Source organism: Rhipicephalus microplus, unplaced genomic scaffold (genome assembly GCF_043290135.1).
Source record: "Rhipicephalus microplus isolate Deutch F79 unplaced genomic scaffold, USDA_Rmic scaffold_99, whole genome shotgun sequence".
Taxonomy (NCBI): Eukaryota; Metazoa; Arthropoda; class Arachnida; order Ixodida; family Ixodidae; genus Rhipicephalus; species Rhipicephalus microplus.
In genome coordinates, this window is record NW_027464671.1 from 547,501 (window position 1) to 560,000 (window position 12,500).

At 62.0% G+C, this 12,500-nt stretch overlaps 1 non-coding gene across 1 annotated transcript; it reads left to right on the top strand.

The window, feature by feature from the left end:
* The first annotated feature begins 9,625 nt into the window (after nucleotides 1-9,625).
* Nucleotides 9,626-11,440, top strand: LOC142790341 (small subunit ribosomal RNA). Its single transcript, XR_012889452.1, has one exon. It is a non-coding gene; the product is annotated as a small subunit ribosomal RNA (ribosomal RNA).
* Nucleotides 11,441-12,500: the final 1,060 nt, after the last annotated feature.

Sequence of the window (12,500 nt, forward strand, 5' to 3'; positions counted from 1 at the left end):
GGGCCGCCCCGGCAGACGCAGTTCGGACTTGGCACTTTTCGGCTGTGCCTGGCTGGCGGCCCACTCACTCGATCGCCATGTCTGTTTGCCACAGTTTTCCCGGTGGTGCCGCACCCGGGCTCGCCCCGGCAGACGCGTTTTTTTTTTCTTTCGCCCCGGCTGACGCAGTTTTCGCGCCGCCCCGGCAGACGCGGTTTTCGCGCCGCCCCGGCAGACGCGGTTTTTTGCGCCGCCCCGGCTGACGCGGTTTTTTGCCGCCCCGGCTGACGCAGTTCGGACTTGGCACTTTTTGGCTGAGCCTGGCTGGCGGCCCACTCACTCGATCGCCATGTCTGTTTGCCACAGTTTTCCCGGTGGTGCCGCACCCGGGCTCGCCCCGGCTGACGCAGTTTTCGCGCCGCCCCGGCTGACGCGGTTTCGTGCCGCCCCGGCAGACGCGGTTTTTGCGCCGCCCCGGCTGACGCGGTTTTTGCCGCCCCGGCTGACGCGGTTTTTGCCGCCCCGGCTGACGCAGTTCGGACTTAGCACTTTTTGGCTGAGCCTGGCTGGTGGCCCACTCACTCGATCGCCATGTCTGTTAGCCACAGTTTTCCCGGTGGTGCCGCACCCGGGCTCGCCCCGGCTGACGCAGTTTTCGCGCCGCCCCGGCAGACGCGGTTTTCGCGCCGCCCCGGCTGACGCGGTTTTTGCCGCCCCGGCTGACGCAGTTCGGACTTAGCACTTTTTGGGCTGAGCCTGGCTGGCGGCCCACTCACTCGATCGCCATGTCTGTTTGCCACAGTCTTCCCGGTGGTGCCGCACCCGGGCTCGCCCCGGCAGACGCGTTTTTTTTTCTTTCGCCCCGGCAGACGTGGTTCCCCCCCCCTTTTCGCTCGCCCCGGCTGACGAGGTTTTCGCGCCGCCCCGGCTGACGCAGTTTTCGCGCCGCCCCGGCTGACGCGGTTTCGTGCCGCCCCGGCTGACGCGGTTTTCGCGCCGCCCCGGCTGACGCGGTTTTTGCGTCGCCCCGGCTGACACGGTTCGGACTTTGCACTTTTCGGCTGTGCCTGGCTGGCGGCCCACTCACTCGATCGCCATGTCTGTTTGCCACAGTTTTCCCGGTGGTGCCGCACCCGGGCTTGCCCCGGCAGACGCGTTTTTTTTTTCTTTCGCCCCGGCTGACGCAGTTTTCGCGCCGCCCCGGCTGACGCGGTTTCGTGCCGCCCCGGCAGACGCGGTTTTTTGCGCCGCCCCGGCTGACGCGGTTTTTGCCGCCCCGGCTGACGCAGTTCGGACTTTGCACTTTTTGGCTGAGCCTGGCTGGCGGCCCACTCACTCGATCGCCATGTCTGTTTGCCACAGTTTTCCCGGTGGTGCCGCACCCGGGCTCGCCCCGGCAGACGCGTTTTTTTTTTCTTTCGCCCCGGCTGACGCAGTTTTCGCGCCGCCCCGGCTGACGCGGTTTCGTGCCGCCCCGGCAGACGCAGTTCGGACTTGGCACTTTTCGGCTGTGCCTGGCTGGCGGCCCACTCACTCGATCGCCATGTCTGTTTGCCACAGTTTTCCCGGTGGTGCCGCACCCGGGCTCGCCCCGGCAGACGCGTTTTTTTTTTCTTTCGCCCCGGCTGACGCAGTTTTCGCGCCGCCCCGGCAGACGCGGTTTTCGCGCCGCCCCGGCAGACGCGGTTTTTTGCGCCGCCCCGGCTGACGCGGTTTTTTGCCGCCCCGGCTGACGCAGTTCGGACTTGGCACTTTTTGGCTGAGCCTGGCTGGCGGCCCACTCACTCGATCGCCATGTCTGTTTGCCACAGTTTTCCCGGTGGTGCCGCACCCGGGCTCGCCCCGGCTGACGCAGTTTTCGCGCCGCCCCGGCTGACGCGGTTTCGTGCCGCCCCGGCAGACGCGGTTTTTGCGCCGCCCCGGCTGACGCGGTTTTTGCCGCCCCGGCTGACGCGGTTTTTGCCGCCCCGGCTGACGCAGTTCGGACTTGGCACTTTTTGGCTGAGCCTGGCTGGTGGCCCACTCACTCGATCGCCATGTCTGTTAGCCACAGTTTTCCCGGTGGTGCCGCACCCGGGCTCGCCCCGGCTGACGCAGTTTTCGCGCCGCCCCGGCAGACGCGGTTTTCGCGCCGCCCCGGCTGACGCGGTTTTTGCCGCCCCGGCTGACGCAGTTCGGACTTAGCACTTTTTGGGCTGAGCCTGGCTGGCGGCCCACTCACTCGATCGCCATGTCTGTTTGCCACAGTCTTCCCGGTGGTGCCGCACCCGGGCTCGCCCCGGCAGACGCGTTTTTTTTTTCTTTCGCCCCGGCAGACGTGGTTCCCCCCCCCCTTTTCGCTCGCCCCGGCTGACGAGGTTTTCGCGCCGCCCCGGCTGACGCAGTTTTCGCGCCGCCCCGGCTGACGCGGTTTCGCGCCGCCCCGGCAGACGCGGTTTTTTGCGCCGCCCCGGCTGACGCGGTTTTTTGCCGCCCCGGCTGACGCAGTTCGGACTTGGCACTTTTTGGCTGAGCCTGGCTGGCGGCCCACTCACTCGATCGCCATGTCTGTTTGCCACAGTTTTCCCGGTGGTGCCGCACCCGGGCTCGCCCCGGCTGACGCAGTTTTCGCGCCGCCCCGGCTGACGCGGTTTCGTGCCGCCCCGGCAGACGCGGTTTTTGCGCCGCCCCGGCTGACGCGGTTTTTGCCGCCCCGGCTGACGCGGTTTTTGCCGCCCCGGCTGACGCAGTTCGGACTTAGCACTTTTTGGCTGAGCCTGGCTGGTGGCCCACTCACTCGATCGCCATGTCTGTTAGCCACAGTTTTCCCGGTGGTGCCGCACCCGGGCTCGCCCCGGCTGACGCAGTTTTCGCGCCGCCCCGGCAGACGCGGTTTTCGCGCCGCCCCGGCTGACGCGGTTTTTGCCGCCCCGGCTGACGCAGTTCGGACTTAGCACTTTTTGGGCTGAGCCTGGCTGGCGGCCCACTCACTCGATCGCCATGTCTGTTTGCCACAGTCTTCCCGGTGGTGCCGCACCCGGGCTCGCCCCGGCAGACGCGTTTTTTTTTTCTTTCGCCCCGGCAGACGTGGTTCCCCCCCCCCCTTTTCGCTCGCCCCGGCTGACGAGGTTTTCGCGCCGCCCCGGCTGACGCAGTTTTCGCGCCGCCCCGGCTGACGCGGTTTCGTGCCGCCCCGGCTGACGCGGTTTTCGCGCCGCCCCGGCTGACGCGGTTTTTGCGTCGCCCCGGCTGACACGGTTCGGACTTTGCACTTTTCGGCTGTGCCTGGCTGGCGGCCCACTCACTCGATCGCCATGTCTGTTTGCCACAGTTTTCCCGGTGGTGCCGCACCCGGGCTTGCCCCGGCAGACGCGTTTTTTTTTTTTCTTTCGCCCCGGCTGACGCAGTTTTCGCGCCGCCCCGGCTGACGCGGTTTCGTGCCGCCCCGGCAGACGCGGTTTTTTGCGCCGCCCCGGCTGACGCGGTTTTTGCCGCCCCGGCTGACGCAGTTCGGACTTTGCACTTTTTGGCTGAGCCTGGCTGGCGGCCCACTCACTCGATCGCCATGTCTGTTTGCCACAGTTTTCCCGGTGGTGCCGCACCCGGGCTCGCCCCGGCAGACGCGTTTTTTTTTTCTTTCGCCCCGGCTGACGCAGTTTTCGCGCCGCCCCGGCTGACGCGGTTTCGTGCCGCCCCGGCAGACGCAGTTCGGACTTGGCACTTTTCGGCTGTGCCTGGCTGGCGGCCCACTCACTCGATCGCCATGTCTGTTTGCCACAGTTTTCCCGGTGGTGCCGCACCCGGGCTCGCCCCGGCAGACGCGTTTTTTTTTTCTTTCGCCCCGGCTGACGCAGTTTTCGCGCCGCCCCGGCAGACGCGGTTTTCGCGCCGCCCCGGCAGACGCGGTTTTTTGCGCCGCCCCGGCTGACGCGGTTTTTTGCCGCCCCGGCTGACGCAGTTCGGACTTGGCACTTTTTGGCTGAGCCTGGCTGGCGGCCCACTCACTCGATCGCCATGTCTGTTTGCCACAGTTTTCCCGGTGGTGCCGCACCCGGGCTCGCCCCGGCTGACGCAGTTTTCGCGCCGCCCCGGCTGACGCGGTTTCGTGCCGCCCCGGCAGACGCGGTTTTTGCGCCGCCCCGGCTGACGCGGTTTTTGCCGCCCCGGCTGACGCGGTTTTTGCCGCCCCGGCTGACGCAGTTCGGACTTAGCACTTTTCGGCTGAGCCTGGCTGGTGGCCCACTCACTCGATCGCCATGTCTGTTAGCCACAGTTTTCCCGGTGGTGCCGCACCCGGGCTCGCCCCGGCTGACGCAGTTTTCGCGCCGCCCCGGCAGACGCGGTTTTCGCGCCGCCCCGGCTGACGCGGTTTTTGCCGCCCCGGCTGACACGGTTCGGACTTTGCACTTTTCGGCTGTGCCTGGCTGGCGGCCCACTCACTCGATCGCCATGTCTGTTTGCCACAGTTTTCCCGGTGGTGCCGCACCCGGGCTTGCCCCGGCAGACGCGTTTTTTTTTTTTTCTTTCGCCCCGGCTGACGCAGTTTTCGCGCCGCCCCGGCTGACGCGGTTTCGTGCCGCCCCGGCAGACGCGGTTTTTTGCGCCGCCCCGGCTGACGCGGTTTTTGCCGCCCCGGCTGACGCAGTTCGGACTTTGCACTTTTTGGCTGAGCCTGGCTGGCGGCCCACTCACTCGATCGCCATGTCTGTTTGCCACAGTTTTCCCGGTGGTGCCGCACCCGGGCTCGCCCCGGCAGACGCGTTTTTTTTTTCCTTCGCCCCGGCAGACGTGGTTCCCCCCCCCCCCCTCCGTCTTTCTTTTTGTTTTTTTTTTCGCCGCGGCTGAAGTGGATTTTTCGGTGCCTCGACGCCCCGGTAGTCGCGGTTTTTCCGTTTCCGCACGGCCCCGGCTGACGCTGCTCGGTCACAGTCGCCTTTTGTGGTGATTGCAGACTTCTTGAGCGCGGGTGTTTTTTTTTTGTTGTTGTTGTTGTTTTATTACGCATTCGCTCCAGCAGACGCTGTTTAGACTTTTTGTTTCCTCTTTTATCCTGCGACGAGGTGACGAGGTTTATTCGGTGCCCCGCCGCCCCGGCTGAAGTGATTTTTCCTGTCCCGTGCCGCCCCGGCTGACGCGGTTGGGACTTCGCGTTTGTTCGGCCGCCACGGGTTTTGGCGCACTCGCTCGGTTGCTTGTTGTTGCCACTTGTTGCGAACCCAGGTTTCTTGAGCGAGCGCGGGCGTTTTTTCTTCCTTTCTTTCTTTGTTCTATGTGTTAGCGAATCGGCCTTTAATATCACACGAGGACTCACAACCAACAATTTTCAGTTTGAACTGTAAATAATCTGCAGGTGTTGACGTAACTGACTTGCCCCGTACCCTTGAGTACATCCATGAAGTTCTCGTAGTACTACTAAATCGCATTATTCCAAGTGGAGAAATTCCCATAAATTTGCAAACCTCTACACGAAAATCGGTGCGCGTGATAAAGTTGAAAATTATCGTCCGATATCAAATGTGCCTTCTATAACACAAATTCTAGGAAAAAAAAAACACTTGTTCGCCGTTTTCTGCGCCGTGACTGGCAGCACTCCGGCGAAGCGAAACGGGGTCGATTCGAGCACGATATCGGCGTCTTTCGACGTGCTCGCCGGCGACCGTCGCACGAGTACGTCGCACGAGCGCGTCTGCCGGGGCGCCGTTTGCGAAGCCGACGCAAAAGTGGGAACCGCCGCTCGGATGATCGCCGCTTTCGGCAGAGTGAGTGTTGGCACTCCGGGGAAGCGAAACAGCGTGAATGCGCCCACGAAATCGGCGTATTTTGAAGTGACCGCCGGCGACCGTCGCACGAGTACGGTAAACCGCGTCAGCCGGGGCGTAGTTCGGGACGCCGACGAAAAAGTGGGAAGCGCAACTCGGATCTTCGCCGTTTTTGCAGGAGTGAGTGGCGGCCCTCCTGCGAGACCAAGAAGCATCGATTCGTGCACGAATTCGGCGCCTTTCGACGTGATCGCCGGCGACCGTCGCTCGAGTAGGGCAAACCGCGTCTGCCGGGGCGGGCTTCGGGACGCCGATGCGAAAGTGGGAAACGCTGCTCGGATGTTCGCCGTTTTTGGCCGAGTGAGTGCTGGCACTCGGGCGAAGCCAAACGGGGCCGATTACGGCACGATATCGGCGTCTTTCGACGTGCCCGCCGGCGACCGTCGCACGAGTACGGTAAACCGCGTCAGCCCGGGCGGAGTTCGGGACGCCGATGCGAAAGTGGAGAACGCCGCTCGGATCTTCGCCGTTTTTGGAGGAGTGAGTGGCGGCACTCCGGAGAAGCCAAGGAGCGCCAATTAGCGCACGATATCGGCGTCTTTCGACGCGCTCGCCGGCGACCGTCGCACGAGTAGGGCAAACCGCGTCTGCCGGGGCGGGGTTTACGACGCCGACGCAAAAGTGGGAACCGCCGCTCGGATGTTGGCCGTTTTTGGCAGAGTGAGTGCTGGCACTCCGGCGACGCGAAAGAGCGCGAATGCGCCCACGAAAGTGGCGTATTTGGACGTGCTTGACGGCGACCGCTGCAGGAGTACGAAAAACCACGTCAGCCGGGGCGAGCGACCCACGGCGGTCTGGGTGCTTATCGCTGCTATTATAGGGGCACCCCGGCAGACGCAGAAAAAAAAAAATTTTTTTCGACCTTCTTTTTTGCTGGTCGAGCTCGGGTAACCCAGGTCGCAATGGGAGCCGCGCACGAAAGCGGCGTCGCGAGACGCGTTCGCGGTCGCTAGTCGCACGAGCTCGGCAACCGCGTCAGCCGGCGCGGAGTTCGGGATGCCGACGGCTAAGTGGGTACCGCTGCTCGGATGTTCGCCGTTTTTGGCCGAGTGAGTGCTGGCACTCCGGTGAAGCCAAGGAGCGCCAATTCGTGCACGATATCGGCGTCTTTCGACGTGCCCGCCGGCCACCGCCGCACGAGTACGGCAAACCGCGTCTGCCGGGCGGGGTTTGCGACGCGTACGCAATAGTGGGAACCGTCGCTCGGATGTTCGTCGTCTTTGGCCGAGCGAGTGCTGGCACTCCGGCGAAGCGAAACGGGGCCGATTCGGGCACGATATCGGCGTATTTCGACGTGCTCGCCGGCGACCGTCGCACGAGTACGGCAAAGCGCGTCTGCCGGGGCGAGGTTTGCGACGCCGACGAAAAAGTGGGAAGCGCCGCTCGGATCTTCGCCGTTTTTGCAGGAGTGAGTGGCGGCCCTCCTGCGAGACCAAGAAGCATCGACTCGCGCACGATATCGGTGTCTTTCGACGTGCCCGCCGGCCACCGCCGCACGAGTACGGCAAACCGCGTATGCCGGGGCGGGGTTGGCGACGCCGACGCAAAAGTGGGAACCGCCACTAGGATGTTCGCCGTTTTTGGCAGAGTGAGTGCTGGCACTCCGGCGAAGCGAAAGAGCGCGAATGCGCCCACGAAAGTGGCGTGTTTGGACGTGCTTGACGACGAACACCGCAGGAAAACGAAAAACCACGTCAGCCGGGGCGAGCGACCCATGGCGGTCTGGGTGCTTATCGCTGCTATTATAGGGGCACCCCGGCAGACGCAAAAAAAAAAAATTTTTTTTTCGACATTCTTTTTTGCTCGTCGACCTCGGGTGACCCAGGTCGCAGTGGGAGCCGCGCACGAAAGCGGCGTCGCGAGACGGCTTCGCGGTCGCTAGTCGCACGAGCTCGGCAACCGCGTCTGCCGGGGCGGAGTTTCGGGACGCCGACGGCTAAGTGGGAACCGCCGCTCGGATGTTCGCCGTTTGTGGCCGAGTGAGTGCTGGCACTCCGGCGAAGCCAAACGGGGCCGATTCCGGCACGATATCGGCGTCTTTCTACGTGCTCGCCGGCGACCGTCGCACGAGTACGGCAAAGTGCGTCTGCCGGGGCGGGGTTTGCGACGCGTACGCAATAGTGAGAACCGTCGCTCGGATGTTCGTCGTCTTTCGCCGAGCCAGTGCTGGCACTCCGGCGAAGCCGAACGGAGCCGATTCGGGCACGATATCGGCGTCTTTCCACGTGCTCGCCGGCGACCGTTGCACGAGTACGGTAAACCGCGTCAGCCGGGGCGGAGTTCGGGACGCCGATGCGAAAGTGGGAAGCGCCGCTCGGATCTTCGCCGTTTTTGGAGGAGTCAGTGGCGGCACTCCTGTGAAGCCAAGGTGCGCCAATTCGCGCACGATATCGGCGTCTTTCGACGTGCCCGCCGGCCACCGTCGCACGAGTACGGCAAACCTCGTCTGCCGGGGCGGGGTTTGCGACGCCGACGCAAAAGTGGGAACCGCCGCTCGGATGTTCGCCGTTTTTGGCAGAGTGAGTGCTGGCACTCCGGCGAAGCGAAAGAGCGTGAATGCGCCCACGAAAGTAGCGTATTTGGACGTGCTTGACGGCGACCGCCGCAGGAGTACGAAAAACCACGTCAGCCGGGGCGAGCGACCCACGGCGGTCTGGGTGCTTATCGCTGCTATTATAGGGGCACCCCGGCAGACGCAGAAAGAAAAAAAAAATGGGGACATGGCGTGCGTCACCGTGCGGCTTCGCAGCGTTGCCGAAGTCGCCGAGCCCTTCGACTGAGCCGAACGGCGGACAGGGAACGTTGGTCGGCCGTTCTAACCTGTCGGTGCCACGCCGAGACGTCGTTAAGGAAAACCGCGTCGTGGGCCTCTACGACGCCGTCGATTCGTTGTACGTTTGGTGTCCAGCGTGTCGGCGGCGAGTAGCGGACACGTCGTTCACGACTTCGGTCTTTCGCAGTCGACGCGAACTTGCGGAGAGTCGTGGTGCCTCACGTTTTCGGCAGAAACCGCGGCGGAATTTTCCCGTGCGTGCGCGCACGACCTCGGTGCTGTGCCGTCAGCGTAGTGTTGCACAAACTCGTGGCCTACCCAAGGTGCGGTACGTTTGCGGCCGTATCCTCGGTGGCAATTTCGTGAGTAGGGTCGCAAATTCTACGACCTCGGCGGGTTTGAGAGCGACGTAGACTTGTGGCACGCTCAACGTGCCACACGTTTCGGGGCACACCCGCGGTGAAATTTTCTCGAGTACGCTCGTATTAGTGCCCAAGGAGGTCTGGGTACTTATCGCTGCTATTATGTGGGGGTTCTCGTGAGCGGCGTACGCGAAAGCGACCGGGTGTCTGATATGCGGCGGGCTTCGGCCTCGTCAAGCGTGTCCTCGGGTCTGCTCCAGGGGAATCCACGGCAGTCGTCTGCAGCCTCATCCGCTTGATGCGTTAGGGGCTGGTTGTCGGACGGTGCCGTTTTACCACGATATCGAGGTGTGTTCCGTGTCGTCCTCGGGCGATTCAGATGCGAAAGCGCCGAAGACGCGGGCGTGACCCGTCGTCTGGCGGCTTTGCGGTCTCGGCTCCGTTGCTAGTTCCGGCCGGTCCACCGACAGTGCAGCGGGCTTGGGCAACCCGCACGGCGCGACCGAGTCGATGCAACGAAAAAGAGCGAGCATGAACGTGCTTCTTGCCGCACGGCTCCCACTCGTCTTTCGGGAAGGTTGTGCCGTAGCGAGCTCGAACGCCGTCATCTCGGAGTGCAAAATAAGCGTGTTGGGGCGCCTGAAGGTGGCCTCCGCCGCACACAGACTGCGTCCGGCCCGCCGAAGGCGAGGACGGACGCGCAGTCGAACGATTACCTGGTTGATCCTGCCAGTAATCATATGCTTGTCTCAAAGATTAAGCCATGCATGTCTAAGTACATGCCGAAATAAGGCGAAACCGCGAATGGCTCATTAAATCAGTTATGGTTCCTTAGATCGTTTCTTCCTACTTGGATAACTGTGGCAATTCTAGAGCTAATACATGCAGTGAGCCTGGAGCCCTTTGGGTAACGGGTGCTTTTATTAGACCAAGATCGATCGGGTTTCGGCCCGTATTGTGTGGTGACTCTGGATAACTTTGTGCTGATCGCATGGCCACGAGCCGGCGACGTTTCTTTCAAGTGTCTGCCTTATCAACTTTCGATGGTAGGTTACTTGCTTACCATGGTTGTTACGGGTAACGGAGAATCAGGGTTCGATTCCGGAGAGGGAGCCTGAGAAACGGCTACCACATCCAAGGAAGGCAGCAGGCGCGCAAATTACCCACTCCCGGCACGGGGAGGTAGTGACGAAAAATAACAATACGGGACTCTTTTGAGGCCCCGTAATTGAAATGAGTACACTCTAAATCCTTTAACGAGGATCAATTGGAGGGCAAGTCTGGTGCCAGCAGCCGCGGTAATTCCAGCTCCAATAGCGTATACTAAAGCTGCTGCGGTTAAAAAGCTCGTAGTTGGATCTCAGTTCCAGACGAGTAGTGCATCTACCCGATGCGACGGCTCGGACTGAACATCATGCCGGTTCTTTCTTGGTGCACTTCATTGTGTGCCTCGAGATGGCCGGTGCTTTTACTTTGAAAAAATTAGAGTGCTCAACGCAGGCGAGTCGCCTGAATAAACTTGCATGGAATAATAGAACAAGACCTCGTTTCTGTTCTGTTGGTTTTTGGAATACGAGGTAATGATTAAGAGGGACGGACGGGGGCATTCGTATTGCGGCGCTAGAGGTGAAATTCTTGGACCGTCGCAAGACGAACTACTGCGAAAGCATTTGCCAAGAATGTTTTCATTGATCAAGAACGAAAGTCAGAGGTTCGAAGGCGATCAGATACCGCCCTAGTTCTGACCATAAACGATGCCAACCAGCGATCCGCCTGAGTTACTCAAATGACTCGGCGGGCAGCTTCCGGGAAACCAAAGTATTTGGGTTCCGGGGGAAGTATGGTTGCAAAGCTGAAACTTAAAGGAATTGACGGAAGGGCACCACCAGGAGTGGAGCCTGCGGCTTAATTTGACTCAACACGGGAAAACTTACCCGGCCCGGACACTGGGAGGATTGACAGATTGAGAGCTCTTTCTTGATTCGGTGGATGGTGGTGCATGGCCGTTCTTAGTTGGTGGAGCGATTTGTCTGGTTAATTCCGATAACGAACGAGACTCTAGCCTATTAAATAGGTGCGGGGTTCCCAGCACCTTACAACCTTCTTAGAGGGACAAGCGGCTCCTAGCCGCACGAAACAGAGCAATAACAGGTCTGTGATGCCCTTAGATGTCCGGGGCCGCACGCGCGCTACACTGAAGGAAGCAGCGTGTCTTTATCCCTGTCTGAAAAGACTGGGTAACCCGTGGAACTTCTTTCGTGATTGGGATAGGGGCTTGCAATTGTTCCCCTTGAACGAGGAATTCCCAGTAAGCGCGAGTCATAAGCTCGCGTTGATTACGTCCCTGCCCTTTGTACACACCACCCGTCGCTACTACCGATTGAATGATTTAGTGAGGTCTTCGGACCGATGTCCGGCGCGGCCTTTCGGTTGCGCCGGTCTGTTGGAAAGATGACCAAACTTGATCATTTAGAGGAAGTAAAAGTCGTAACAAGGTTTCCGTAGGTGAACCTGCGGAAGGATCATTAACGGATTGTGAAGGGTGAGCGCCTCGGCTGCGTCTGCGCCCGACACTTTCTGCCGCTGACCCCGTTTGGACGCGGGGTCGGCTTTTCCCCACGGGGCTGCCTGAATGTGGAGCGGCACCCCGTGACAAATTGTTGCGCCCAGCGGACGCCAACACCGCGACCTTGGACGGTCGGCCAGGTGGCGGACGCGGGTACAAACGGCGCAACGCACTCATAGGTCGGCTTTCGACCCGCCACTGCACCGTGGCTCGAAGCGCTCGAAATGCGCGACCCGACCGCTGCGGGACCGCCTAGTACTGTAAACAGGAGCGGCGGAGCGCGAACGGCGAGTCGTGGTTACGTCGGTAGAAGGCGAGGCTGCGCGTTCCCGAAACGCCAGCCGAGTGCCCTCCCGACCGTTCGAGCGTGCAAGAACGAGACCCGACAATCGCGCGGCGACTGCCAAGTACGAGAGGAACGGCACAAGCGTCGGCGGTCGGTCAAGGAACTGGCGATGTGACGGGTCCGCTGTGCACCAGTGCATACCGTCCCGCCGTCCGCGGCAAGCGCCTCCGCGTCCTCGGGTGACGGAGGCTGCCGGTCGGTTCTTGCAGGCGAGGGATCTCGCTGGCACCGGTTCGCGTTGACGCGCGGCCGGTCATGGCACGGCGATGCGACGGCCGAGGTGCGCAGTACTCGATGGAGGAACCGCACGCTCCGATGACCGTCCCGCCCTCCGCGGCGTATGCGTACCGACCGTAATGGTTGCAGCAGCGCCGGCCGGCTTTTGAATTCGCCACACGAAACACGGTGCGAGATCGCGGTTAGGGGAGCGTCGACGTTGCCAGGCGTTTTGCTTGCTGCCGAGGGAAAGGCGGCACGGCCACGTCGCGCTCGTCGCGATTAGCGGGTCTGCGCGCTTTGGGAAGGTGCCGCAACGACTTGCCGAAAGAGGAAGCACGGAAGAACGAGGGACTTGGACGTCCCGACAATTGAACGCACTTGCGGCCAGGCCCTTGCTGGCTTCGTTCTTCCGCCTCGAGTAGGCTCGTACGCGGCTCCGGCGCCGAAAGTGGTCCTT